We start from the raw sequence: 8,244 nt of genomic DNA on the forward strand, positions 1-8,244 counted from the left end.
CGAGGGAGACGGCGGTGAGGCGGGGCCGGGGGAGACGGCGGCAAGGCGGGGTCAGGGGAGACGGCCGCGAGGCAGGGTCGGGGGAGACGACGGCGATACAGCGGCGAGGCGGAGGTGACGAGGGGGAGAAGAGAGAGTGGTGAATTGGGGGAGGAAGAGGAGGGAATCAGGCCGCGCGGGGGGTTAGGTGAGAATAGATTTAACAGTAGCGTGGGAGGGGAAAACGCGTTGCTGCTAAAATCGGTAGTAGTAGCGCGTTCAGTTCCTGCCGCGCTACTGCTAAGGGGGTAACAATAGCGCAGTTTTGGCAGACGCGCTACTACTAATTAGCAGTAGCGCCTCATTTTAACACGCGCTACTGGTAAGATTCTGTGTATAAGGTTTTCCCTAGTAGTGAGTCTGCTAGTCAATGCTTGGATGAGTTGATAATTTCATTCTTAAACAAGAAAACTTCAATGCTTATGTTGGTAGACAATTGAAACGTAATGCTTATATGGTTGAACACTTGAGTGATTATATGTCTAGAGTTAAAGGTGACCTTAAGCTTATTAGTAAACATGCATCCATGGTTACCACTCAAGTAGAACAAGTACTTAAGGCACAAGATGCTCTGCTCAATGAATTAAATAATAAGAACAATGATAATGCTGTTAGAGTTATGACTAGAGGTGGTAAAATGGCCCAGGAACCTTTGTATCCCGAGGGCCATACTAAGAGAGTTGAGCAAGATTCTCAGAGAACTAATGTTGATGCACCTAGTCCTTCTAAGAGAAAAAAGAATAAGGATAGGACTTTGCATGCTTCTAGTGAACTTGTTATAGACATACCTGAGAATCCCAATGATATTTCTATTTCTGATGCTGAAACACAATCTGGTAATGAACATGAACTTAGTGATAATGTTAATGATGATGTTCATGTTGATGCTCAACCTAGTAATAACAATGATGTAGAGATTGAACCTACTGTTGATCTTGATAACCCACAATCAAAGAATCAACGTTATGATAAGAGAGACTTCGTTGCTAGGAAGCACGGAAGGAAAGAAAACCATGGGTTCAGAAACCCATGCCTTTTCCTCCTAAGCCATCCAAGAAAAAGGATGATGAGGATTTTGAGCGCTTTGCTGAAATGATTAGACCTATATTTTTGCGTATGCGTTTGACTGATATGCTTAAAATGAATCCCTATGCTAAGTATATGAAAGATATTGTTACAAATAAAAGAAAGATACTGGAAGCTGAAATTTCCACCATGCTTGCTAATTATACTTTTAAGGGTGGAATACCAAAGAAACTTGGAGATCCAGGAGTACCAACTATACCATGCTCCATTAAAAGAAACTATATTAAAACTGCTTTATGTGATCTTGGAGCCGGTGTTAGTGTTATGTCTTTCTCTTTGTATCGTAGACTTGATTTGAATAAGTTGACACCTGCTGAAATCTCTTTGCAAATGGCCGATAAATCAACTGCTACACCCATCGGTATTTGTGAGGATGTGCCTGTTGTGGTTGCAAACGTTACTATCTTAACGGACTTTGTTATTCTTGATATTCCCGAGGACGGCAGTATGTCGATCATCCTTGGTAGACCTTTTCTAAATACTGCAGGGGTTGTTATTGACTGCAACAAAGGCAATTTCACTTTTCATGTTAATGGTAATGAGCATACAATATACTTTCCGAAGAAACAACCTCAAGTTCATAGTATCAATTCTATTGGAAAAATTTCAACTATTAGTATTGGAGGTTTTGAATTCCCTTTTCCTACTGTCATAAAGAAATATGATATTCTTATTGTTGGGGACATGCATATCCCTGTTGAGGTAACATAGTATTATTCGAAAATTCTCCGTTTTCATGTTATTTGGAAGAAGTTTGTTAACAAGACTTGATCAACCTTGTTACCGGATTCCTTTTGATGAGCATGAGATGGATGAAGTTAAAAGGCACAACTCCCTGTACCATCCTTTTACTTTCCGTTATTTAGATTTAATAAAGCAAAAATAGTATTTTCTGTCTGTTTTCTGAATTATCCGTGCAATAAAAATACCCCGAAAATAAAAGTTCTCCAAATGCCCTGAAAATTGATTATGATTTTTTTGTAGAATATTTAAGAATTTCTGGCACTTAGAACACACCAGGGGGACCCACCATTTGGTCAGGAGGGTGGTGGGCGCGCCCTACCCTCCTGGGTGCGCCCCCTTCCTCGTGGGTCCCATGTGGCCCCCTCCACTTATTCCAGCACCCACACACTTCGTCTTCCTCCAGAAAAAATCATGCCGTAGCTCAAACCCGTGTTCTTGCTCGTTTTGTTGTCGTTTTCGATCTCCTTGCTCAAAGCTCCATTCACGAAACTGCTTTGGGGGATTGTTCTTCGATATGTGACTCTTCCAATGGTCCAATTAGTTTTTGTTCTAGTGCTTTATTTATTGCAAATTTTTGCTGCTAAGGTGACCCTGTTCTTGAGCTTGCATGGCAAATTTATATGGTCCAAAGTAGTTTTAATGCATGATATAGCCTCTAGGCACTTGTGGGAGTAGTTGCTATCAATCTTGTTGAGTTTGGTTCACTTTAATTTTGAGTCACTAAAAATTTCAGAAATTTTTCAGAGGAAGAAAAATGTTTAGGAAAATGTACCAAGGTGGTTCTTCAAGGAAGCAAGCACTGAGGCTTGCGATACGTGAGCAGACCTTGAACCACGAATAGAAGCTCCAGTGCGGCCTTGTGAATGGTCATCGGATGAATTGATGATCCAAGCTGGCTTCAAGGATGAATTTGATGAGTATGTGCGTAATGCTGATCTTGAGGACTTCGTATCAGATAAGTACCGCCAATACTATCACCTCACTGATTCCTTTGTGTGGAGGTTTAACTTTTCATCTAAGCACAACACTCACACTGTTTTATTTGACCTCTACGATAAATCATATACCATGGACCTTGAAGATTTTAACACTGCTTGCAAAATCCCACAGTGGGGCATCTTTAGTGAACCTCACAAATCTGAATATAATGATTTCCTATCACTATGGGAGAAACTAGAAATATTACACAATACCATAGGGAGCATTCATTTTCCTACCATACATTATTTTGCTCTCTTTATAGGTAGATGCATTAACGGTAAGGATGAACTTAGCCACATGTGTGTCCCATATCTTAGTGTCCTCAAGAGTGCGGTATTAGGTGATAAACAATATAACTTGGGGGCCATTGTTGCACAGAGGTTACATCTTAATGCTAAAGATGGAGTTTTATTTGGTGGAATTTATGCAACTCATTTAGCAGGTTATCTTGGTGTGTCCATAAATGAAAATGATATTGAGTTGCCACCTGCTTGTCTAGATTATAATGCTATGGTTCGCCATCAGTTTCTTGAAAGGAACAAATAGTACCTCCAGTACCGACTAATCTTTGACAGACGTTGTGCTGTCCATGTTACTCTTCCTGCTCCTGCCTTCTTTAACTTTTAGGAAAATGGGAGACGTTTTATAACCAGAGAGGAGGCAAACAAGTATGAGAAGAAGATGGAGGCTTCTCACCTCCATGCTGCAGCCCTTCAGGCAGTAGCTGCTGCATCTCAGTACAACCCTGACTACAACTTTGGATATCCGCCAGGCCAGCCGTGGCCTTAGACCAACTTATGCCAAAAGCCTAAGCTTGGGGGAGTATGTATTTCTCACCGACATTACATTCATGTTCACACACTCATTCTAGTTGTTGGTGTTCATACTTTTTCATTGTATTATGCATGCTAGTTTATTTTCTTTTCTTGCTTTCTTCTTGAGTGTTTGAAAAACCTTGAGGAAAAACAAAAAAAAATAGTTGTAGCTTTTAGATAGTTTACTTTACATGCTTGTAGTAGTAATATTAAAAGAAAACCCAAAAAGATTTCTTGTTCTTCTTTTGCTTGTTCGGAGCTTTCCCGTGTAAATAGTTTTCTCGTTCTTTGAAATTCTTTTCTTTTCTTTGGGGGCCGAGAGGAGAAGACCACGATGAAAATGATGAGTGGCTGTCATATGCATTATTGCTGATCTAACCAAGAGCCCATATTACCTTGTCTTCTCCTTTGAATTAAATGTTTGCAGATTCCATCTTAGTCCAATGCACGTGCACTATTATTATTATTCACACTGTTCGGTCATGCAAGTGAAAGGCAATAATGACGATATATGATGAAATGATTGAGATGAGGAAAAGTTGGTATGAACTCGACCTATCCTGTTTTTGTAAATATGATTAGTTCATCGTTCCCGATTCAGCCCATTATGAATGAAACATGTTTGCAATGACAATTGGAGATTATAGTTACTCATGCCATGCTTAATTAGCTAGGAGTTTATAATGGTTTACCTTGCGCGCCAACATGCTATTAAAATGGTTGTGGTGTGGTATGATAGGGTGATATCCTCCTTTGAATGATTCGAGTGGCTTGACTTGGCACATGTTCACGCATGTAGTTGAAACAAAATCAACACAACCTTCACGATATTTATGTTCGTGGTGATTTATATCCTACTCATGCTTGCACTCATTGTTTGTTAATCTTAATGAATGTTCATGACTATTGTTGCTCTCTAGTTGGCCGCTTCCCAGTGTCTTTCTAGCCTTCACTTGTACTAAGCGGGAATACTGCTTGTGCATCCACTTCCATAAACCCCAAAGTTGTTCCATATGAGTCCACCATACCTTCCTATATGTGGTATTTACCTGCCGTTCCTAGTAAATTTGCATGTGCTACACTCTAAACCTTTAAATGAAATTCTGTTTTGTATACTCGAATAGCTCATTGATCAACTAGGGCTATCTATATCTTCCATGCTAGGTGGATTATTCTCACAATGAGTGGACTCCGCTCATCATTCACTAGAAAATGGCTGGTAACCGGGATGCCCAGTCCCATGCTCAAATCAAATCAAAATAATTGCAAACAAAACTCCCCCAGGATTGTTGTTAGGTGGATGGTACCCGTTGTTTCAGACCAACCGTGGAATGTGCTCGTTGGTGGTGGGGGAGTATAAACTTTACCATTCTGTTTGGGAACCGCCTATAATGTATGTAGCATGGAAGATATCGAGATCTCTTGGTTGTTATGTTGACAATGAAAGTATGCCGCTCAAAATATTATTTATCTTTATTTCAAAACTCGAGCTCTGACACGTCTGCAAATCCCTGCTTCCCTCTGCGAAGGGCCTATCTATTTACTTTTATGTTGAGTCATCATCCTCTTATAAAAAGCACCAGTTGGAGAGCACCACAGTCATTTGTATGCATTGTTATTAATTTACATTGAGTATGACTGTGACTAGATCCCTTTTACCATGAATTACAATGTCTAGTAAGTCCTTGATCTTTAGGGGTGCTCTCCATTTATGTTTTGTGGTCTCAAAAAGGGCTAGCAAGATACCATGTTGTTATATCATAATATGATTGTTTTGAGAAAGTGTTGTCATCCGAGATTTATTATTATTACTCGCTAGTTGATTGTGCCATTGATATGAGTAAACGTGAGACCTAAATGTTATTGTGAATGTGGTTAGTTCATAATCTTTGCTAAAAACTTGAATGTTGGCTTTACATATTTGCAAAAACAAGATCAAACAGAGTTTTTAAAAGTTTTTCTTTATCACTTTCAATTTTTCAACTGAATTGCTTGAGGACAAGCAAAGGTTTAAACTGGGGGGAGTTGATACGTCTCCAACGTATCTACTTTTCCAAAAACTTTTGCCCTTATTTTGGACTCTAACTTGCATGAAGAACTAACCCAGACTGATGTTGTTTTCAGCAGAATTGCCATGGTGTTATTTTTGTGCATAAATAAAAGTTCTCGGGATGACCTGAAACTTCACGGAGTCACATTTTGGAATTAATAAAAAAATATTGGCGAAAGAATCAACAGAAGGGGAGCCCCACCCTATACACGAGGGTGGAGGGCGCACCCCTACCTCGTGGGCCCCCTGGACCTCCACCGACCTCAACTCCAACTCTATATATTCACGTTTGGGGAGAAAAAATCAAAGACAAGGATTCATCACGTTTTACAATATGGAGCCGCCGCCAAGCCCTGTTCTTTCTCGGGAGGGCTGATCTGGAGTCTGTTCGGGGCTCCGGAGAGGGGAATCCGTCACCATCATCATCATCAACCATCCTCCATCACCAATTTCATAATGCTCACTGCCGTGCGTGAGTAATCCCATCGTAGGCTTGTTGGACGGTGATGGGTTGGATGAGATTTACCATGTAATCAAGTTAGTTTTGTTAGGGTTTGATCCCTAGTATCCATTATGTTCTAAGATTGATGTTGCTATGACTTTGCCATGCTTAATGCTTGTCACTAGGGCCCGAGTGCCATGATTTCAGATCTGAACCTATTATGTTTTCATGAATATATGTGAGTTCTTGATCCTATCTTGCAAGTTATAGTCACCTACTACGTGTTACGATCCGACAAACGCCGGAGTGACAATAGTCGGGACACTTCCCGGTGATGACCGTAGTTTGAGGAGTTTGAGTATTCACTAAGTGCTAATGCTTTGGTTCGGTACTCTATTAAAAGGAGGCATTAATATCCCTTAGTTTCAACTGGGACCCCGCTGCCATGGGAGGGTAGGACAAAAGATGTCATGCAAGTTCTTTTCCATAAGCATGTATGACTATATTCGGAATACATGCCTACATTACATTGATGAACTGGAGCTAGTTCTGTGTCGCCCTATGTTATAACTGTTGCATGATGAATTACATCTGACATAATTATCCATCATTGATCCATTGCCTACGAGCTTTTCACATATTGATCTTTGCTAAGTTACTTCTCTGTTGCCACTGTTACGATAGCTACAAAACTGCTATTGTTACTTTTGCCACCATTACCACTACTTCCATACTACTTTGCTACAGATATGAAGTATTTCAAGTGTGGTTGAATTGACAACTCAGCTGCTAATACTTGAGAATATTCTTTGGCCCCCCTTGTGTCGAATCAATAAATTTGGCTTGAATACTCTACCCTCGAAAACTGTTGCGATCCCCTATACTTGTGGGTTATCAAGACATTTTTCTAGCACCGTTGCCGGGGAGCATAGCTCTATTATTTGAGTCACTTGGGATTTATATCTGTTGATCACTATGAGGAATTTGGAAGATCAAAGAACTAAGATTTTTCCCTCAACTACGAGGGGAGGTAAGGAACTGCCATCCAGCTCCGCACTTGATTCACCTTCTGCTTTGAGTAAACTTGTGACACCTACACCTACTATTGATTCTGATATGTCGCATGTTATTGATGATGCCACTTCTCCTATGCATGATGCTTATGATGATACTACTTCTCTGCTTGATAATAATGTGCCATTAGGTGGATTTCTTGATGAACAACTTGGCAGGGTTAGAGAGAATGAAATTACCAAAAGTGATGATATTAATGAAAGTGATGATGAAGATTCTCCCCCCTAGATATGAATTGCTTGTTGTACCTGAGCGTTATGTTATGGATGAAGAAACAACTAGAGACATTCTTGCTTGCAATGATAGATATGATCTTAAGAAACTGTTAGCTAAGTTGAAAGAAAAGTCTTTGAATGCTAGAATGCAATATGACCCTGCTCTTGCTACTTCACCTATCTGTGTTACTGATAAGGATTGTGAATTCTCATCATCAGCCATCCTCCATCCTCCATCAACATAATTATCCATCATTGATCCATTGCCTACGAGCTTTTCACATATTGATCTTTGCTAAGTTACTTCTCCGTTGCCATTGTTATGATTGTTATAAAACTGATACTGATAATTTTGCCACCTTTACCGCTACTTCCATACTACTTTGCTACTAAATACTTTGTTGCAGATATTAAGCCTTTCTGGTGTGGTTGAATTGGCAACTCAGCTGCTAATACTTGAGAATATTCTTTGGCTCCCCCTGTGTCGAATCAATAAATTTGGGTTGAATACTCTACCCTTGAAAACGGTTGCGATCCCCTATTCTTGTGGGTTATCATATAGGAGTAGCGCGTTTGGGAAAAATGCGCTATAGCTAAGTTAGCTATAGCGCGTTTAGCACAAACGCGCTACTGCTATGCTGATTTAAACCCCAAAATCCCCACTCTCTGCTTCTTCCCACCTCTTCCTCCCGCAAATCCCCACTCTCTCTTCCCTCCTCATCTCCACCCTGCCCTCGACGTTCCCCTGCGCTCGCCCCCGACCCCGGCGCTCGCCCCGTCCCAGCGCTCGCCCCGACC

This window comes from Triticum dicoccoides, chromosome 1B (genome assembly GCF_002162155.2).
Source record: "Triticum dicoccoides isolate Atlit2015 ecotype Zavitan chromosome 1B, WEW_v2.0, whole genome shotgun sequence".
NCBI classification, from domain to species: domain Eukaryota; kingdom Viridiplantae; phylum Streptophyta; class Magnoliopsida; order Poales; family Poaceae; genus Triticum; species Triticum dicoccoides.